The 22,433-nt window shown below is 43.8% G+C and overlaps 1 protein-coding gene across 5 annotated transcripts in view; it reads right to left on the bottom strand.

Moving 5' to 3' along the window:
• The window catches only part of RBFOX1 (RNA binding fox-1 homolog 1), a 334,649-nt gene that overhangs the window by 198,360 nt on the left and 113,856 nt on the right, over positions 1-22,433 (bottom strand). The gene's annotated exons all lie outside the window — the stretch shown is intronic.

Raw genomic sequence — 22,433 nt, 5'->3', positions numbered from 1 at the left:
AGCTATCATCTATCTATATATCTACCTATCATTCTATCTATCTATCTGAAAAAGGAGAGAAAGGAAGAGGAGAAAAAAGCAGAGTGAGGAGAGGAACTGCCCTTTTGCCAACCCAACACTCCAGCAGCCTCAGTGTCTGTGTGGAGTCGGAGCCCCTTCTGCCTGCGGGTGTTAGCGTGCTCTGCAGATAAAGATGTAGGGGACCAGCTCATCAATCACAATCATGCAGGGACACGGGAGCAGGGCGGGAGGATTAGCACTGCAGCCTGCTCAGGCCTCTTCCCTCTCACAGCGTTGCTTTAATTAAACATCACCTCCAGGGCTTACTTCCGGCCGAAGTGCCCCTCCATTCCCAAGGCTGGCCTCCTGTAATCTAGGCTCCAGAGTTAATTAGAAAAGAAGCTCTGGAAAAAAAAAATCCATTCCAAAGGGTGGGAATCCCCAAACAGAAATTATCGGATGCGGGTAATAAAGATTTGCTTTTCCTTGGAATCAAGATGGACTGTTAAATGGTCTTCATTAAGCTGCAGCTTCTTTCTGGCCAGACCTCTCCAATAAAGCTATTCAAGATCTCACTGAAGAGGCTGTTAGCTTCTCTGAGTGGTGATTGAGGGGGCACTTTTAAAGTCTGCATCCAGATCTCTCAGGAGAATGTTTGTGTCTGCCTGGAGAGGTCTGAGGGCATGTGAGTGTCCCTGTGCCTGGTGTTTGGACTGGGGTGTGATTTTGCATGGGTGTGAGTGGGACTAGGAGGGCATTCTTTTGTCCTGTTTGTCTTTGGGTTTGGTAAGGGGGTGGGGGGTAGGTGGCAGGTGAGAATCCTGCAGCACCAGAGGAAATTCTCACCTTCAGGAATGTTCATCCATCCATCCATTTACTCAACCAATATTTATTTCCTATTTCATGCCGGGCAAAGGTCTCTGTGCTGGGCACAGAGCAAGATAAATTCTTCAATTGCCTGAGGAATGCCCTTGAGTATAGGAGACCGGAAAGTGACCCATGAACACACAGATAGATAATACAATGACCTAGAAATGTGACGAAGACAAGGGTGTGGAGCTAGAGTGAAGAGGCCTGCTCTCTGAGATAAAGGAGCCAGGGAAGGAGTAAGCCATGTGGGCATCTTGGGGAAAATACGGCACAGTTAACTGCAAGTCCAATGCCTTGAATTGGGGAGTATGTTTGGAATGATTAGGAGCAGCTGCAGGGAGGTGGGACAAAGTGGAAGGGGAAGGCAAAAGCCTGGATGCTGGAACCTAGACTCTTGCTGGTTTGTCTCTTAGGAACAGGCATGGGTATCTAAGTCCCCTAGGCTTCAGCTGAATGGTTGATTTCTCAGCCTCTGTTCCACAGTGGCAGGGAACACCGTCCAGAATGTGATGGATGCTCATACATTCATAGCAGGCCTGGCTGCCATGCAATGAGCTCGGCTGATGTGAACTGGACACCGTACGTGCCAGGCACTTTACTTGTCTCACCTTCTCCCCCTCCAAATCCTCAAACAACTCTATAGGGAAGATGCAACTATTCTGCTCATTTTATGGATGTAGGTATGAAACTCAGAGAACTTAGGTGACTGGCCCAAGGTAAGAGCAATTGGACAAATACAACCTACCCATACAAAAAAGAGACATATGTAAGGACACATAAACAGTATGATGATGTTGCAGAAACATAGAGTGATACTGTAGAGAAGTTGGCAATTTTTTCTGTAAAGAGCCAGACAGAAAACACTGTCAGCTTGGCCATATGTATACCACCTCTGCAACAGCTACTCAAGTCTGCCATTGTAGACAGAAAGCACCATGGGTGCTATGTAAATGAATGGGCAAGGCTGTGTGCCAATAAAACTTTATTTACGAAAGTAAATGGCAGGCCAGATTTGGCCCACAGGCCATAGTTTGCTGACATTTGCTACTGAATGACCATAAATTGAGAACCAAACTGATTGGGGATCCACAGATGATGCTCAAGGGACTTCAAATTCACCTAATAAGCACGTAGACATCAGTTAGACACATGCAAACATAGAGCAGTCTTCTATTTTTTTTAAAACCTCTCCTTATAATCCCTTGCCTGGGGGGAGCAGGAACACCCCATCTGGGGGTTGAGAGCTGCCTCACCCAAGACAAAGCGCACATCCTCAGTTCATTCACCTCATTCCCTGTCATGTTTTAAGACCAAAAAAAGCACATGTGGGAGGTTGAAGCATCCAGTTGGATTTGAGGAAAACCTATTAAGTATGTTAATCCATTTGTAATTCAACAAGAAGAAAATAAAAGTACAAGGCCAAGTGCAGAAGATGGGAAAATGTCTTCCAGAAATGTACAAGCAACAGTGCGTAGCAGGGGAGACCATTAAAGAGTAACCATATGGTCTGCCTTGGAAAATGGTAAAGGAAACAATACACGTGCATGCATTTGTGTGTGTGTGTGTGTGTGCATGTGTATATAGAAGTCATTAGTATATAGCTAATTAGTCATTAGCATATATAGCTAATTAGTCATACAGCAGTAAAACAGATCACAGCAAACATCCCATGTAATAGCAAGCACACATGTCCTTTGTTCATTAACTAACCTGTGTACTTTGGGTGGGAACACGTTCTTACATGGGTAAATCAGACTTCTCTATATATCTAGGGTGAATCCTCTGATATTATTTTAAAAAATGATTTAGTGCTAGGGAACTTAAACCTGCATACTAATTTTGATACACAAGACATATAAAAAGTCACCTCAATTGTGGAAGTCCAGACAATACCTCACTCCCCAAGAGTTTTGAGAAAGTCAGAACATACCAGTTGGGACTGATGTCTTCTTTGTTGTCCTGATACTAACATCATCCTTACTTACCTAACAGTCCAAAGTGGCCATCAAACCAGAGAAAGCAAAGGCCAGAGGGTCTTAATGCTGGATCTATATAAAAGACACCTGGGACTTGTTAAAAAACAAAAAACAAAAAAAATAAAACACCTGATGCCACATTGCTGGTGGGAATGCAAAACAGGACAGCCAACTTTGGACAACAGGATAGCCATGTCTTAGAATGTTAAACTTACACTTGCCCTACCATCCAGCTAATTCCACTTCTAAGGATTTACCCAAGAAAAATGAAAACATGTGTCCACGCAGGGACATGGGCTCAAATTTCATAACATTCATAATCACCAAAAACTGAAAACAAATGTTCATTAAGTGATGAACGGACAAACGAATTGTGGTATATTTCCACATGATACTGAGTAGTATTCCCATGAAATACTACTCAGCAATAAAAAAGGAATGAGATGTTGTTAATACCCACAACATCATGGATGAATCTTGAAAACAGTATGCTACGAAAGTCAAACACAAAAAGCTTTGTATAGTAAGATTTCATTTATATGAAGTGCAAAATAATAGAGAAAGCAGATCAGTGGTTGCTAGGGGTTTTGAATGGGGGACACAACAGACCGAAAATGGGTTTAAGAAAACTTTTTAGGATGAAGGAACTGTTCTATATCTGGGTTACAGTGGAAGTTATAAGATTGTATACGATTAACAAGAGTCATCAAACCGTAGACTTAAATGAATGAACCTTACTGTACATATATACTAACTTAATAAAAGTTGTGCAGCCCCCATTACAGATCAGTTAAAGTAGAATCTTCCAGGATGGAAAGTAATTATTTTATAGTCTCCAGGGCCATTTCTCAGCCCTGGCTACACAACCATATGGGGACTGTTTTCTTGGGTAGTTGGACTTATACCCAACTCCAGAAAAAACATCTTTAAAATGTCAACATTTCCTGACATACAGGATACTGAATGAATATCCTAATACTAGCAATCCCAGTAAGACCCCTGTCCTTCTACATCACTAACCCAGGAGGTACATAAGTAGATGACCAAGTTGGCATCATAGGCAGGACCTGGATATAAATGATAGAGACACAATATCTGCCATCTATGGAATGCTTATTAGGTAAAAGTCACTGTGTTAAGACTTATCTAATATAACATACTTTTATTTTCACAAGAATTCTATGGGATACATTACTGTACTCCTTTTACAGATGAGGGAAAGGAGGTCACAGAAGAGAAATAACTTGTCCAAGTTCAAGTTTTTAGTAGGGCTGAGCTGGGATACGAAGTTAGGTCTGCCATACATTCTAAACTCAACACTCTTAGTCAACAACCTAAGCGTGGCTCTGTTTGGCTTCAAGTCTCTCGCTAAGCCCAGTGGGGAACCCAAAACAGTTGACCAATCTATGCCCACAGACACACAGTACATGATTAGTAAGTGCTGTGCATTGCTTCTGGAATTACAACACAGCCCTGTTACAGTTGGAGGGACTCCGTTCCACCGACCCACAGAGGGTGAATAAAAGGGTAGCACTCTTTAGTGTGGGGGTGGCTTCCTTCTCCTCCCACCATGTTCCAGGCTGAGCAGCCCAGGTTCATGGCCTGGGAAAGCCTATGTAGAGAGGTAAACACATTGACAGATCTCATATCCAGGGAAGGCCTTTTCCAACCCAGGGTAAAATCTATAAAGAGACAACTGCAGGCAAAATCTCTCTCCCTCTCAAATCTTGTTTCTACAACAGCCAAGCCCATCTCCTGCACATAGTGTTCAGGATATGGAGACAGAACATCCCAAGCATGTGGGAGGATGCATTTGCATAGAGGTGGGTAGGCAGGGGCTTACTAGCACATCCAAGAACACAAGCAAATACACCCAGGAAGGAAAATTCCTTCATCGCTGGGGGCTCTAACTTCAAGCAGGGTGCCTCTCCGTGAAGGGGCTGCCTATCCCAGCATGTTCTCCCGTGGGGTTCTCTAGTGAAGCAGATCCACAATTTGCATCTCTGGGGTTCAGCACTGTGTTTAACGACTGCTTGCCAAAACAAACCCCAGGCAGTGAGAGGGAAACGACAAGCAATGCAACTGATTCTTGATAAAAAAAAGAACCAGAGGGAAACTGAGGGAGGGGCTGAAGAGGTACAGGAGAAGGTCAGGCTTCTGCTGGTCCTGAAGCTAACATCACTACTAGCTGTGTGGAGCCCCATACTCCTCACCTGTAAGGTGGGACTGTAACCCTACCTGATGCACCTGGAAAGGTGACTCTAAAGATGGAACAGATGACAGTGATCATGGCTGACATCTTGGGAGGTCTTAGACCATACCAACGTTGTACCATGTGTTTTGCACGTAAGAGATCATATAATTCTCTTTGCTACATTATGGGGTAGATGCTACAAAATATTATTGCTATGACCATAAAGGGGGGGGGGGTTGGTGCTATTATGACCATTAGTAGCCCCTGCTATGTGAACACACTGAGCCAACGGACTTACAAGTACTATTTCATTTAATATTCAAAGCAGTCTTATAAGGTTAGTACGAGGAATACCAAATGGGTTTTACCAAATAGGAGATATTCACGGTTGTTGCTGAGTTCAGGGTTTTATTCAGGGATTTAATAGCCCATAGACATTTGAGGGGGTAAGTTAACTTCCAAAATAGCCCAGCAGCAAGCAGGATCACATTAAGGTGTAATAGATTCTTGCTGACTCATCAAAAGAGAGTAATTTACACAAAAGAGGCATCTCAATATGTCACCAAAGAAAAGCCATTTGTATTTTAAATATATATAGATATAGACAGATAATTCAGCAGCAATTTATAGCTAATATCACTAGAAATATGTGCATAAATTCTACAGAAATATCTACCAGGTATCTACAAGTCTACATGTTATGTAGTTAGAGATAATATGACTTCTATTATCCACAAAACTGTAAGCACCCTGAAGATGGGGGCTATGTCTGCCAGTTTATTATTTTATCCTTAGCACTTTGGAGGCCCTACTCTGTGCCATTTATATTATTATTCAATTTCTTATCCAAACAGCCTTGCAGAGTATGTGGCACACTCCCCATTTTACAGATGGGCAAAACTGAGGTTCAGAAAATGAATGAAACATACCCAGATGTCACAAGGAATTCAAGCCCAGGACCTTTTGTCTCAAGAGCCAGGGTTCTTTGCCCACATCCCTCTGTTACCAGGCAAAGCAAGCAAAGGATTTATAGTCCCCAGAGCTGCAGAGGAAAGAGGAGCCCCTCGAGTCTCCTCCTGTCCCTCCCAGGATCTGCCACCTCCCGGTGAAGAGCTGCAGCCCCAGGAGGAGGCCTTTTATCCAAGAGACTGCTCCAATTCCTGGCGGCTTTCTGCCTCCTTGATAAGTGCCAAGACCCAGCGGATCATTAATTACGACTTCCCACAAATGGTTTCCCACATCCCCTTGCAGGCACGCCTGTGCCCTCAGAGGTAAGGGTATTTCTCAGCAGCAGAAAGTGGCCTGCACTTCTGGCTGTACACACAGATCTCAGCGCCGAATCTGCTCATGCGGCACCAAGGCCTTCAGGCAAGAGGGAATCTGCAATTGAAAATGTCTGTGCTTAAAACTGAGGAGGGTGATGAAAACAGGACTTGCAGCTTTCACGAAGTAAAGAGCAGAGGAGAAAAAAAAAAGACAGAAGGAAAAAAAAGAGCTAGTGGTAATTAGAGCCAAGGACTACTGTGTGGATCACATTTATTCTCCCCAAAGGACTATTGGATTCATTTTCTCATTTCTGGAATTGGGATAAATATTTGCTGAGCACCACTCTGTCCCAGGCATTATCTCCCTTAATCCTCCAAATAGCACAACAAAGTTACTAGCCTCACTTTACAGATAGGGAAACTGAGGTCCACAGAAAATAGAAAGATTGGATTTCAGATCTGTCCTTGATCTGGCCAGGACCCCACGCTGCTGCACAAAGACCCAGTGTGGTGGACAGGGCGAGATGAATGTTCGCACTTGAAGCTCAGAAAACCGAAACTGAGCATTTGTGTGGTTCTCCCAAGACAGGCAGCCTTAACAAGTAGTCAAAGACCCAAAGTAACCCGTCTTTCCTCAAGAAGACGATAATGAGCAGTTTAAATAGACAAGTCAAGCCAGAGGCTCAGTTTTCTGAGCACAGTCATCAAGGGAACAATACCAGGCTGTGAGTCTTATCTACCTGTGAGCCCCACTTCTGACCACACCCCTGCACCTGCACTTTCCACGCAGGTTCAATACGTCTTTGCTGGCACAAATGGGGGTGGGCAAAATCTCATACAAAACCTCACATCAAAGCTGCAAATATCTTTTATGAAAATGAATGATGGAAGGCTGTTCTGGTGAATACTTTTCCCCTAGAGCTCTGCTGAACATCGGGCTTGCTGGGGAGATGGTGGAGTTGACACCACCCGGAAAGAAACTCCAGCTACAGTGGCTTCCATGGGCTAGACCTGGTGTGAATAGTGGAGATCCACGTGCTCTCATCAATCAACTGCGATCGGCTGCACAAGGAGGCTCATTTTACACTCCAGACCTCAGACCTGCCTGGCTGCTCTCACCCAGAAGTAAGACGGCACTCTGGTCCTTTGCTGTAGAAAATGGCTCAAAGGCTGGTGGGGCAGGGTGAGGTTGAAGAAAGGGCAGACACCGTAGAGCCAGATATCTGGGCTGGAATCAGCTTTTTCCACTACAACCTGAGGGAGGTCCTGTAGATCACATCACTTCCATGTCTTAGAACTGGGGACAATCACGTTCTCTCTTTTGCTTTTGCACATTGGCTGGGAGATTTAAATGAGATAATACATATGAATAGGCTAATGTAACACCTGGCTCATCATAGAGACCAAGTAAATGATGGTTCTCTTCACTTTTATTTATGGAATTAACAGAGTAAGCCACTGAGAGAGGCAACATGAAGGTATTTTGAGGTATTGATTCCAGGGATAGGAAACCACACAAAGAAGTTCTCAAAATCCCTAGGATGTCTTTGGTATTTACATGGGGTCCATTTATTTAGCAAGTAGGACACAAATAAATATAGCAATAACAGAGAAAACTCTTTTTCACGTCTCTATTTCACAGAAAAGCTAAGCATCAGAGAGTTGGCAATGCTGGCCCACATTCATGCAATTGGTCAGTTTTGAAAGCTAGAGAATTATAACTCAGTGATCCTCAAATGACACAATTTCAGCCAATCCTTATCCTTGAGTTTAGCATGAAGACCTCATACTGAATGACTCTTGAGGATGTCCTGGAGACCCCATCATTGTCTCATGTCTACTCATCCAGCCTTTTCCTTCTACCTGTCCCCTTCTCTCCATTCCCACCGTGTTGGGAAAACAATGCTGCCACGTTCCCCCAAACTCCCCACCCGTCTTCACACAATTTCCTTGCTTAGAAACCCTTTATCCTTCTCTGCTCTCACTGTCAGTCGAATCAATTAGCTCCTCAAACTTTAAGGCTAATCTGAACTGAAGCATTCTTGAAGAAGCCTTTCCTGCTTCTCACCTCCCTCCTCCCACTGCAGTAGTAGTGAATGTCCATTCCTACTTTAATCATGGCACCCGAAATCCAATGCTGCTCTTCGTTTTCCCTGGTCTTTTATCCTTGACTAGATAGATTCTGGATATGTCCAACTGTGTCTTGCTGTAGTTGGAGATCCCATTTTTAAGATGTAATATGAAAAAAGGGGGTTCATAACAGGTACCAAATCCACTACTAAATTTATGAATATATACATGGATGAATAAATAATGAGCATTATTTTCCTGGCTAAAGAAAAACCTGAAAATATTAAGCTTATTTCTTGGTACACATTTCTCCCCACCCAGTTTACTGAGGGTCTCCTCTGTACATGCAACACCAGCTATCCTGCAGAGCTTACTGAATTTGTAAATATGCAAAGGGGTTAAACAGATGAGACACCCAAAAGCACAAGGGGTAATTAAAGTGAGAGCTTCTTCGAGCAGGAGCTTGAGACTAAGGTTGCCAACCCCTATGTCAGAAGATTCCCCGAGAAAAGTCTGGTGGCAGTTGTCTTTACCTGTGAGCCTGAGAGAGATATACAGATGGGCAAAGAGATCACCTCCAAATTCTGAAGCTGAGACTCAGAGAGCAATCTTACTTCCCACCAAAAGGAAACCCTTACCAGGCCAGCCCACATCTGCAAGCACTCTCTGAGACGTTGGGGTAACAGTAATCTGTAATCCTCATACCCTCTAAGAAAAGACTGATGCAATGATTCAATGAGTAATAACTCTATGTGAGATTGTCTGCACAACATTTGGCTCGTAACAAGCATTCATAAATTAAAATGAGATTTTCATTATCATGATTACTTGATTCATCAACAACTCCAAGTCCCCCAAAGAAAATCCTGGGTTTGAAAAGGGAATCCCAAGAGCTTGAAAACATTAATTGATGTCTCTTTTACATCACATGAAGGAGGAAGGTGGAGGCTACATCTTGTTAAGGTCTGAGCATAGAAATCTTAGGAGAGTATTGACTGAAAAGAATCCCTTCTGCTGAAATTTAAGAACTCCACTATCATATGAATTCGATGGATTTCCATGACAGATACTATCTGCAAATTGCTCGGGATAGACCCAGTGTTACTACCAGAACTCCAGTTTATTCAGGTAAAGGGATGACACTGTTTGATCTCAGGAAGGGCGGGTCCACTCACCCAGTTTTAAGGGATGAATAGTGATTGATCTAAACTGGTCAGAACCACCCAATTAGCTTTTATATGTATGTCATCCAGTCCTGGCTAATAAGATGTAACTTGGTATCTCCTTGATGGTTTGCCTTCTTGGATAAAAAGGCAAAAAAAAATCTTGCAAAAATTGTTTTATCCTTGTCCTTTTATGTTTGAGACACTTCTGTGAGGACATGATGCTTGGAGCTTTAGTAACTATCTTGCGATCATGAGGAGAAACAAAAGCTAAATGTCAACACACATGGATGGCAAGGTAACGAACGTCAAGAATCTGAGTCTTTAATGATGACACAAAGCCAATTAACCAACTCTTAGACCATTTACTTTAAGGTTTCTTGTTAAATAAAAAACAAATGTGCTTTTGATTTTGTGCTTTTGACTCACTAGTAGTCAGTTTGGGGTTACTTTTAGCAAAAAGAAGTGCAAGTGATTCAACTTCCCAAATGTAGAGACTGGGGGTTTTTGTTGCATTTGGCAAAAGGCTGGCAAAAATGGCTTCTACAATCACCTGAATCATTTATAACTACTATCGATTTAGCTTGCACTGGAAATTATCTCACTAAGGGTATACCAATGCCCAGAATCTGGGAACTTCAGAATTGGAAGGAAATTTAGGCATCATAAAGGGACCTCCTCTCTCTATCCACTGCAAGCCCCACCCCGCTCGTGAGCACTTCAGCATCTTCTCCAGCTGGACAGCCCCAGGTGTTAGATCATTTCTGAGTCTAGCTTCCCCTTGCCTTCCTAAACCCCTCCACCCCCCCAAAAAAGAGTCTTCCCTTGGGATGCCTTTTCCCCTTGAGCCACCTGAAGTACATTCCATTCCTCATTCAATTGCTATCCCTTTTAGTTATTTGAATAAGGTGGTCCCCTGCTCTAATAATACTCTCTTCTTTGTTCTATTTAAGGATGGTGCTCTCAGATTATGGAAAACCATGTTATATAAAGGCAGCACAATTTATAAATGAAAGTGTGGAATCACTATGCTGTACACCTGAAACTAATGTAACATTGTGTGTCAACTATCCTAAAAAAAAATGTAGCAAAACTTACTGTATATCCTGGGTAAAGTGAAAAGCTACCAGACTCATTCTGAAAAATTCCTATTCTTTAAAAAGATGTGGGATTCTATTCCAGCCCTTAATCATTGAGTTCAAGGGCTCATCCATTTGAAATGCAATTGATTAGATTTGGAGTTAATTTTCTCTGTGTCTTTAAAACCATGTCTGTGTGTGTGGGGGGGGGGGGAGAGCGCAAATTATATACTTATGAATCAAAGTCAAAGTCTCAATTAAGTGTAGGAGTCCAAAGGTCCAGACAGTACAGATCAAGCAGTAAACTCAATACTGAGATGTCTTTGTTAGACTCTGCTAGAAGCCCTAGAAAGCTCTCTGACCTCATCTCCACATTTTCCTAGGATTTTTCTGAGTTCTGGGTCCATTTTTCACCTACCTTCTTCCCAGCTGGGGGTCCAGAAAGGGAAGGAGAAGGTCAAATTTACAGTGCATCCCATTCCACCTTGAAGGCTGATGCTAGTCTCCAGTGCCCAGAGAATTAAAACCAATGCAGTGAACTTGCCTTGCATGTAGTTACTGCCATCTTAATAAGGTGAGAGCAGCTTGGGGATCCCAGGAATATGTAACTCAGGCCTTGCCATATGGAGCCAGCCTGGAATCTGTCAAGTTCACTTAGCACCGTTCCTCTTTGGGGAGTCAGCCAGGCAATCATGGTCCAGGGGCAGGAGGGAGAGGCATAGATTATGGGGAGAAAGGGCGGTTGAAATATTGAAGCTAATGCTGATGTAAAGCCAGATGCGTAACCACCCTCCCGTCCCCCTCTGGTAAACTCTCTTCTCGTAGACCCAAGCTGGAGCCGAGGCACTGACAATGAGTTAGGGCTGTTTAGGGAAAAGAACTGAAATAGCTGGTATGAATATATGTATTTCAGGAAGAAGTAATAAGCATGTTTTCTCATAGTCAGTGGATGAACCACATTTGCATCAATGTCTTATTTCTGCCCCGAACAACCCAAGAGACAGATATACCGATGTTAGCACCTACAAGAATGCCATTTTGTGTGTGTGTGTGGTTGGTTTTGTGATCCTCATGTGCGATAGATCTTAAGAACAAAAAGTAGTGAGAAAAAGGCAGAGATTTGGGGGGAGGGGGATAAAGGAACGAGCTGTTAAGGAGAGTGTCACCCACGGCTGCAGTCTGACAGCAAGTGCCGGATACACTTCCCAGCAAGGTAACAAGAGTCTGGGGCTCCACACTGATGCAATTCTGCTCTGATGGATGGGAATGAGGGCATCTCTGCAGAGCTTTGGGAAAAAAGCCCGAATTGAAAATGTAATCTCCATTTCATACTTTTCACTGATATTCAGCATAAAAGGAATGCTAGCCCATGGCTGGCCAAATTCAATGCAATTTATATGCAGCCTCATACGTCTTTGCAGGGATTTTGTAGGGAGACCAAATCCTACTGACAGCCCCTCGCCTCCACGGTACAGATTTGCAGGGGTACAGAGCGATGCTGCGGAGGGGTCTTTCTGGGGAAATGAAATGAGGGATTTAATTTTGTACAGTTTATAGAATGTGCCTCAAAGGTGACATTTCCAAGGACAAATGGGCATCGTTATCCCTTGGGGATGAGGAAGACTTCATTTATTCAGAATGTTGCTCATTGAGCCCCTACTCTCACAGAGGAGCTGCCAAAACCAACTCAAGTTTGCTCCTTGCATCTCATAAGTCATGTGCACCTGGGCAGGCTACTTAATTGCTCTGGGTTGACTCACTGTGGCTAAAACCACCAAACAGTTGCGGTGGTCACACATGACAAGAATAACCAACACTTATTAAGTGTTCCATATGTGTCGAGCATTTTTCAAAGTGCTTCACATACATAATCTCACTGAATTCTCACATGTTACAGATGAAGGATCTCAAGAAAACAAAAGGTTGAGGAGACTGATTAAGATTACAGCTTAGAACTGCTGGGGTGAGGATTCAAACTCAAATATTCTGACTCCAGAGCCCCTTTTATGAGTTAATGGACTGAAGTTGCTTCTCTGGCAAAGTTCTCAACTTAGTTCCTGGGATAACAGTAAGCATTCTGTAAATACTACCACACGACTGTAGAAGTAATCGCCAGAATTTATAGACATTAATATGTTTCGGGTGCTGTATTAGCTGCTTCAATGTCTTAGGAATGATTCAATTCTCGTTTTCATATGCGGAAACTGAGACCCAAATCGGTTTCACAGCTTGTCCAAGGTCAGCCAGGTGGTAGGCCGGTCCTATCCAATCCTGGCTTGGCTCCTCTCGTGAGCGACCCCTCTCCCAAGTTCCCGTGAGCCAACATAAAATGGTGGAAAGGAACACAGATTCCCCTCCAGGGTCTCTGCATGAAACACCTCTTGAGGAGAGCCCAGGGTCATGAAGGAGGCACCCATCTGCATCTGTCTTTTCTAAGCTCTTATGAATTCTCAAAGACTCCCTGACTTAGTGAATAATCTCTCCTTGCTGCAAATGCCTGGACAGTGTGGAAACCACTTGGAGCGATCCTAGGGCGAGCAGATATCCCAGGGGAAGATGGCGGCTCAGCAGTGTACCCAGAAGAGCGCAGCCTTGCCATAAATAATGGGTGCATGAAGGAGAGGACAGGGATGAATGGGTTTGGCGAACTAACCAGCACTAAGTCAGAGCTGACACACGAAGAACGCTTCTAACTGATTAGAACCCTTTTTCTAAATACTTCTATACTCATCATCTCACCTAATCCTTCCCAGAAATCATGGGAGTTTATTTCTACTATCATGCCCATTGTATAGACGTGCAAATGAAGAATTGAAAAGGCAAAGCATTATGACTTGTCCAAAGTCATACCGGTGATAGGAGTGAAGCCAGTCTGATTCAGGGCCAGGCCCTTAGAGCTGGTTGTTTACCTAACTGGAAGCACTGTCAAGTCACATTAAATTAGCCTAAAGGGAGAATCCAACCTTAATTGTAAAGCATTAGAGGCATAAATAGAGTATCTCCATCGTGAAGTTGAAGTGCACTAGGAAACCCAAAGAGGACAGCGGAGGCCATTTGTTTACTAGCATAATAGATGGGAGTGATGGGGGAGGGGGGAAATTTAATGAAAAGATAATATTGATTTCTAATTAACATCTCAATTGTTTGCCAGTTAAAATATGGTTCAAAAGGTGCTTGAGGGGGTTTAGAAGAAGTTTGAGAGCCGGGAGGTGTTTGGCATTTAACATATCTTCCAGAATTACAGGCTTCTAAATCACCAGATAGGAAGAAAGCCAGTGTGACGCAAGGATGAAGGTCCACATTCTCCTGTCATATAGGAAGGCAGCAAAGTAAGGGGGTGGGGGAGCTGATAAATCTGAAGAAACTACTCTTGGATTATATAATGCATCCTCAACTTCTCTCTCTCTATTAAACTGAGCCAAATAGAGCATAAAAAGATATTATTGTTTAAGGAGTTGTTCCAATAAATTGTGATACTGGGGGCCAAAGAGGAAAATAAGCAAATCACTGTCATGGATTATTGATTATGGTCCAGATGCTTCATAACTCATCATATTCACCTTTTGCATAAACCCTTGGGTGTAGGCATTCTTCTCCTCATTATCAGATAAGGTCTGTGAGGTTCAGAGGAGTTAAGACCTTGCCCAAATCACACAGCTAGTAAAAGGCACAGCCAAATCCGTGTCTTTTCACACCTCCAAGCCTGTGATCTTAATATTGCGTTTTCTGTCAATAAAAGAATATATACTTAGGTGAAGTACCACCATATTCAGGGATTTGCCCTAACATTATTTACTTGAGAGAGAGAGAGAGAAAGAGAGCACAAGTAGGGGGAACTGCAGAGGGAGAGGGAGAAGCAGGCTCAGGGAGCCTGACTCGGAGAGGGACTTGATCCCAGGAAACTGGGATCATGACCTAAGCCGAAGGCAGACATTTAAGCGACTGAGCCATCCAGGTGCCCCCATTCTAATATTTTTATCTAATAAACTCTGTAGAACAAGTATTCCTTTCTGTGCCTTTTATTTTTAATGAAATAACTTTGCCATCACCCCGGACTTGGTTCTAAAATAATGTGACCGCATGTGAATACACTTGTATATTAATTGCCTATCTCTGGGATGATACACAAAAACGGTAATAGTGGCCGCTCTGGGGAGCAGAAAGGAGTTGCTGGAGAGAAAGGTGGAAGAAGGCATTTTGCAGTAAAGCTCGTATTGTATGTTTGTATTGTGCACTGCATAAATGTAATATTCTAAAAATAGAGTATTTTATATCAAAATAATGTAATGTTTTCTTTGCATGTTTCATAACACTGGTTTCCAGACTCACAATGCAGCAACCGGGGAGAAAGCTGACTTCCAGATGAGTTAACCCAAAATGAATCGACTGTGACAGTTGCAAGAAGGTGCTATGTTAATGTAAAGTTTATGTTGCTTTCATCGATTCTCCTCCCATAGAACCACGTACTTAGACTGAAATTTTGTGGAAGACCAGCCGCGTTTTATCCTAAAGGAGGAAAGTGGCACGTGTCTATGTCTCTCTCTCCCTCTCTACCTTTCTATCTCTGATTTAAAAGAGAAGCTACTTTTCTCCCGTTGCTCTATAGAGAGAAAGAAGATATCAGAAACATGTAACATGTGCTTTGATTTTTTCTTCTTTTTTTAATGTCAAATATCAGGCAGGATGTGTTGAAGGAGAGATGCCAGGCATAGCAGTCAAGTTGTATAAAACATATGCTCAACTATTTTCACCACTTTTTCTACTACCGCCTCATCTGCACTCTGGTAAAGATCCAGCCCCAAACTCCTTTCCATCAGCTTCTTCTGCCCATACTGAATGATGCTGGCATTTGACCCATGGAAGCAGGAAAAAGCATGGAATTAGGGCATGCCAAACCAGTGACACCTCTTCCCAGCATCAGTGACAGCCAAGCTGTGGGTCAGACCCTGGAGCTCCCAGACAGAAGAGAATCGCACATCACTCTTAAGAGAAGGAGACTGAAGGTCTTAACCTCTCCTGTCTCTTCCACTTTAAATACATCCATTGAGGACAGGAAAATGGACAGAACTTCAAATCATGTTTGAGTTCAACATCTCTGGATTCTCCCCTTTTTTGATCTGATGTGCACAGCTTCTGTGTAAAGAAGCCATCTCCTCCCCCTTTCAGAATTCTTTATAAATGAGAGAATATCATGACTTGTTCTTTAAAGAGTCCTAGTAACGTTCAGAGGTAAACTGAACTAAAGGCTCTAACCTTCCATCTTTTCACCGGGGTGGCTCAGTCGTGTTAATGTGACTGACGGCAGTAAGAACACATCACCGTAACATAAGCTAGTTCCAACTTTTGGGAGAGGCACCTGGCAACATCTCCTAAGATGCAAAGTGTATATACTTTAAAAAATTTAGCCCAGTGGGTCTCCTTCGAAGAACTGACCTCATGGACACACAAAAGTACTCCAAGAGGCCGTGGTTCTCTTGAGGATAGCTGAAGGCTAAATGTTCTCCCCAGTGAGGAGCAAGCAGTTCAATAATTAGATCTCTATGCAATGGATAGACACCAGTTAAAGGGAGCATGGCGGATGTATGCTCACTGATTATAGGAAGTCCCCCAAGAATGGTTGTAAACACACTGTCGTAAAAATGTTGTAAAAATGTAGTTAACTGTGGTTACTTTTGTAGAGAGAATTACTGGGAAGACAATTTTTCAATTTTCACTTTATTCCTTCCTTTCCCCTATGAATTATAGGTGTGTCTATTATTTTTATATTTAAAAGTTCAATAGGATCCATTTAGGCAGTAAGACCATGAAAAAGTTTTTCACTGATTTATTTTATTTTGTTAAAATACTGAGAAAAATATTTTTAAGTACAAAAAAGGTAAAGCAAAATATATTCCCCCACCCACCCAAGGCTCCACTCTTGCTCTCTGCTCTAAGTCGGTTTAGTCCCTTTGCTCTGAAATCTTATTTATAATCACATATTCACCCATTGGACTTGAAGGCAGGACTCAAATTGTACACCTAGAGGCATCTGCTTAGGCCCATCCTTTGGGTATCTTCATCTTTTTATCCATCCACCCATCTGTTCATCTGTCTATCCATCCATCCACTCACTCACTCATCCACCCACCCACCTACACAACCACCCATTTGCTCATCCATTCATCTGTCAATCTGTCCATCCATCCATTCATCCACTCACTGGGGAGCCTAGTGTGAAAGGTAAACAGGGAAATAAGCACATACATTCCTATGAGATACGCACCACGACAGACATCAGGATGTACTAGGTAATATGGTTGAGTCAAGAAAGACTTTGTGGGCAGCACTACTCACAATAGCCAAAAGGAACTGAAAATTATTCAGTCTGGCAGGAACCATGCTTCCAAGGCCCCCAATTCCTGACTAAGGTCTTTGGTTGGGACCCATGGTTCCAGCAACATCCCCACCCTTGACTGTGGCTTGAGTACCAGTGGGATCTACCAAGGGAAAGAGTTTATTCATGACACTTGGAGAAACAAGAAGGAGGAGCTGGAGAACCTCTTAAATCTCTGCTCAGGGGCTGGCCTGATACCATTTGCCATAGTTTACAACAATTCATCTTTGGGAAACTTTCAGGCATCCTGAGCACTCATGTGTCATCTGACATTTTTACTGACAAACACACTCCTTGGATTCTAAATGGTTCATGCTGGGATCGACATCACACATCAAGAGGAAAGCTCTCAGACCTCGAAAGTTCTAGGAGTATCAATGTTAATCACTCGATAGAGAAATAGAAGGAAAGAAACTCCAATGTGTTATTTGCAAGTCGTCATGTAAAAAACACCATCGGAGGGACTTAAAAATAAGCAGTGTGGTGAGTGCAAGTACCAGCGTGAGTTTATCTTCCTAACAGCTTGACACAGTGTCAACAGTCTAATCGGGATACACGCAGGGGAGAAGAATTTATTGTTTTAATTATAATCTAAAGCTCAGCCTTATTTTTTGATAAGGCGCCAAAGCATGCACTCTTCGGGGTGTTCCTAATGGTAAAGGTTGGGTGGGTGTGCAGAAGGGAACTTGCTCATTGTCTCTCTCCCCTTGCAGCTCTTTTGATCCTGTGCACCAAGCAATTTTGCTGTGGAGATTTAATCCCAGGGTTTTCATACACAGCTTGTTACCTTCTTGCCAGCTCAACCAAGTTCTGTGATGCTTGCTTATTTGCAAGCGGCTAAGCTGATTCTGTTCTCAGAAGCTCAGCGGCTAACAAGCCGGAATTAGGCATTTTCCTCCTGCTTCACTTGCTGGGAATGTATTGGGTTCAGCTAAAGGTTTTCCCTCTTAGCAATAACCTGTTATCCAAAATGTACAAATTATGGACACACCAAGTCAAGTTCAATGACTGGAGTTCTTGGGCTGAATCAGATCAGGCTCATTACTTTGGCTATAGATTGAGCTCTCAGGATACAAAGGAGGACCCTTTAGAGACTGAAGTCAGGCAGGACAACAGTGGTTTCCAAAGGGCTGTAGTGGGGGTAGGAGGGAAGCTGCCTGTGCACTGGGGAAAGGGTGTGGGGTTTCAGCATAGACAGACCTGAGTTCCTATCTCCACTTTTCCATAGGTACACAATCTCACAGAATCCTCAGACACCCTAGCAAGGTCTCTCTTACTATGAAGGAGAGAGCGCAGAGACAGGGGCAGAGGGAGAGAATCTCAAGTGGCTTCCCTGCTGAGCTTGGAGCCTGACGCCTGGCTCATATTTTACGGTCCTGAGATTATGACCTGAGCCTAAATCAAGAGTTGGACGCTTGACCGACTGAGCCACCCAGGCGCCCCTTACCATAACACATTTCAACCACTGAATTATCTTGCCCAAGGTCCCACCGCTAGTAAATGACAGAGCTGGGATATGAACCAGCGTTTATTTGATTCCAAAATCCATGTTCTCACCTATTATGTTACACTGCCTTGTCTAATATTCTAGGGTTTGGATGTCCTCTTTGGCATTTGGGGTTTTCAACCACTGTGGTTGTTAGGTCCCTTCACCCTCTTCATTTAAAGCACATGCATTTAAGAAAGCACTAGAAAGGCTTGACTTCGACGATCGTCAAACCTGAGGCCTGGGGTTTTGGAGGGGCGGGCCTGCGATGGTCATATCCAGCAGTTATGTGTCTTCAGCATTTGTTCCCTAATCTGAGGTAGCCTAGCAGGTCACAGGGATCACTGGAAAAGTCTCCAAGCTTTGCTAACTGTGCCTAAGTCAGAATTCTTATTCTAGCACTTAGGGGCTTGAACAGGTCTGATTTCCTATGCAGGAGACACTCCTTCCACTGCCTCTGTTCCACACTCATGCCGAATGTCCTTCATGTCACAATCTTTAAATTATCGACATGGTTATATACATTGTTTGCCAAATATGTTGAAGCTACACAGAAACCATATCTATCTTGCTCCCCTCTACGTGCCGAGCGCCTACGCTGTCCCTGGAGCACGGTGGTTGCTCGGTACACAGTTGTGGATTGGGGTCGCCTCTGTAGCTACGGAGGGTAGCTGTACATTTCTCCAGCCCTGTCCTGGTGGACATATGTTCCTGTCACTCTGCCATCCTGGTCTCTCCCCACTCCAAACTGTCCTCATTCCTTTGGAAGTGTGGCGTCCCTAACTGAACACTCTGTGTACAACCAGGCCAGCTCAGAGGAACAGCGCAGTTCCCTTTGAACTGAGCATTTTTTCTCTTGCATTATGTGGATGCTTGGATCACACCATTTAACACATCATGCAGGGAAGTCCCACTGCTGCCATTTTACAGGTATGGAAATGGAGATTCAGAAGGCAATGTGCATTGTGAAGGACACACAGCTAGTGTGTGCAGAGCTGGGATCCAAAGCGATGATACTTTCTGAATAATCCAGCCCTGTCTTCTTTGTGAGGCTCAGATGAAGGCAAGACAGCCTGAGGGTTAAAGCAAACTCCACATCGAGGCTCCCTTACCCGCCGTAGGACCTAAACTAGGCCCCACTTTTCTTATTCATCAAATGGAAACATCAGTGCCTGCCTCACAGGGCTGTTTGAGAATTAAATGAGGTAATGCAATTAGAAGGGTTAGCCTGGCACAGAATAAGCACTCACTTAATTTAACCTTTATTATCATTACTAGAGAGCGTAGGTCTGGTATACCTCAAAGAGCACTGGCATTATTTCTATACACGATACTGCAGAGTGGGGCTGGGAAGCTTTTTGTTCTATAAATCCTACTTTTATTAGATGCAAATTACAACTGTGCCGGCTTTAATTCTATTGCTGACCCAAACAGACTTGACTGCAGCCTCAAACCAGGAGCCTCTTGCCCTGTGCTCAGGCCCATGGCTAGCTGAGCCTGGAGAAAGTCCCTGGGCAAGCTTACTCCAACCTAAGCTTGGGATCAGAAAATGGAACTGATGCACTTTCTGCTTAAAAATGGAACAACGAGATGTGTTAGAGAGATGTCTGCTTCCTGCTATCCAGGCTGTCATTTTTTCTGCTTAGATGAACACCAAGAGATGTTTTCGATGGGCACGAGGATACATTTATGGACAGATAACAGGTAACATGAAACACTCTACGTCCATGATTTTGAAAAAGCAAACAAGACAGGCAAGGTCACTGCCTTCATGGAGCTTACAGACTCATAGAGATCCCACCCAAGATAAGAAGACAGGCAAAAAAAAAAAAATCAATTCATGACATACTGTGATGAGTCTGTACCTCAATTATGGTTGGCAAAGAAGGATTCTATGACGTGTCAGCTGAGCATTAGTTGAAAAGATTGAGTTAGGTTTGAGTGTCAAAAGAAGGATTCCAGGCAGAAGGAGCAAACTGTGCAAAGGCCCTGAGGCAGGGAAGACTTGGGGTTCTCAAGAAACTGAATGGAAACCACTGTGGGTGTCACATAGTGGATGCTGGGGTAAGAGGTGGGCAGAAGGCCCGATCAGACCCTGGCAAAGCAAACATTCTAGCCTAAGGCAATCCCAAGGGATGGGACAGAAAAGATTCAAGATGTATTTGGGGGAACATATCAACAGGATCGAGAAGACATTATAGGTATTGCCTCATTTAACAGAAGAAGAAATTGAGAACCAATCACTCAGCGGTTCTTTTTTTTTTTTTTTTTAAGATTTTATTTATTTATTTGACAGAGAGAGAGATAGCCAGAGAGGGAACACAAGCAGGGGGAGTGGGAGAGGGAGAAGCAGGCTTCCCACGGAGCAGGGAGCCCGATGCAGGGCTTGATCCCAGGACCCTGGGATCATACCTGAGCCGAATGCAGACGCTTAACGACTGAGCCACCCAGGTGCCCCTCACCCAGCGGTTCTTAACAATGGCTTTAGCAGCTGCCGCCTGCCTGTATCCCTGAAAGCGGAGGAGATTCCCGAGAAAGAGAGGACCTCAGCTATCCTAAATGCCATTCCACCCTTAGAACGTTCAAAAGCCTCTTGTTCCATATTTTAGAAGTGACCAACATCTCCAGTGGCCCACGTCTAGCTTGATCTTGAATGTCACTGTTTTTTGTGATGCTCCTTTGGAAAAAAAAAAGTGGGTGTTCAGTAGCAACGGTGATCACCTCGCTGCATTTCTGGACATGCTTAACTAACCTCACAGACTTCTGCCGGGGGAGCCGCAGGTGCCTGATGTGAGCATGTTTGAGAAGGAGTCATTTGCGATGCTGCCAGGAGCGAGGCTGGGGAGAGAATTTGGAGCTGCTCGGGGCTGAATCATCTAGCCCTTGCTGTGCGCGATGCATACACCCAGCTGTATGCACATATACACTCACATCTGTCCAGGAGCCATGGGCACAACCCGCTTCGGGATGGTTGACCCCGATACCTTAATTGTCCACCACTATAGGTATTTGCATAGGTTCATGTACGCGAACGATTCATTGAGCACCAATGACACAGTGTGGACTGGGATACTTGAGGAATGATGACGTCCTAACTTCAAGGAAATCAGAGCCCAGTGGGCTCAGGGAGGAAGTGGTGACAGACAAGCAGATCATAATAGGGAGCATGGGGGACAGGATGGCTTGGGTAGTGCAACATCAGCATGAACAGTCTGGTGTCCATGGTGAGACTTCCTGAGTAGAGTATCAGTCTCACACAAACCTTCTGAGTGACCCAGAACAAGATGCTCATGTGTCCTGTGTCTTTTCCTTCTTCCTCTTAAAAAAAAAAAAAAAAAATAGCCCTTACTTTGTTGTTTTGTGTGTTGATTGTGACGAACTAATCAATTTAAAGGACCTATCACAGTGCCTGGCATATAGCGATATTCTTTAGAGATTAGTCACTGTCATTATTAGGGCAATGCCTGTTAACATTTATTATTATCATGAGATCATTTTGGAGGGCAGAATGGCCCCGAAAAGATGTCCATGCTCCAATCCCTGGAACCTGGGAATATGTTACATTTCACGGCAAAAGAGACTTTGGAGACATGATCAAGGTTATGGGTCTTGAGATGGGGAGATTATCGTGGATTAGAATATAGGTGGGCCCGGTCTAATTAAATCTCTCAAAAGCAGAGAGCTTTCTCCAGCAGCAGCCTGGGAAATGTGGCAGAAGGAGAACTTAGAGAGGATATTGGAAGCATAAAAAGGATCCTCTTGACCTGACCCACTGTACTGGGGGTGGGGGCACATGAAAAGCATGAGAAAAGCAGCAGTTCCTCAGAGCAAGGACCATCTCTCTGCTGACAGCAAGGAAATGGGCTCAGTCTTAGGAAAGCCAGGAACTGAAATCAGCTGACAACTTGAGTGAGCTTGGAAGTGGCTTCCTTTTCAGAGCTTCCAGAAAGGAACACA

This window comes from Mirounga leonina, unplaced genomic scaffold (genome assembly GCF_011800145.1).
Source record: "Mirounga leonina isolate KUSES-001 unplaced genomic scaffold, KU_Mleo_1.0 Mir_175, whole genome shotgun sequence".
NCBI classification, from domain to species: Eukaryota; Metazoa; Chordata; class Mammalia; order Carnivora; family Phocidae; genus Mirounga; species Mirounga leonina.
Note: the sequence above shows the minus strand (reverse complement) of the source record. Positions and strands in the feature narration are given on the sequence as shown.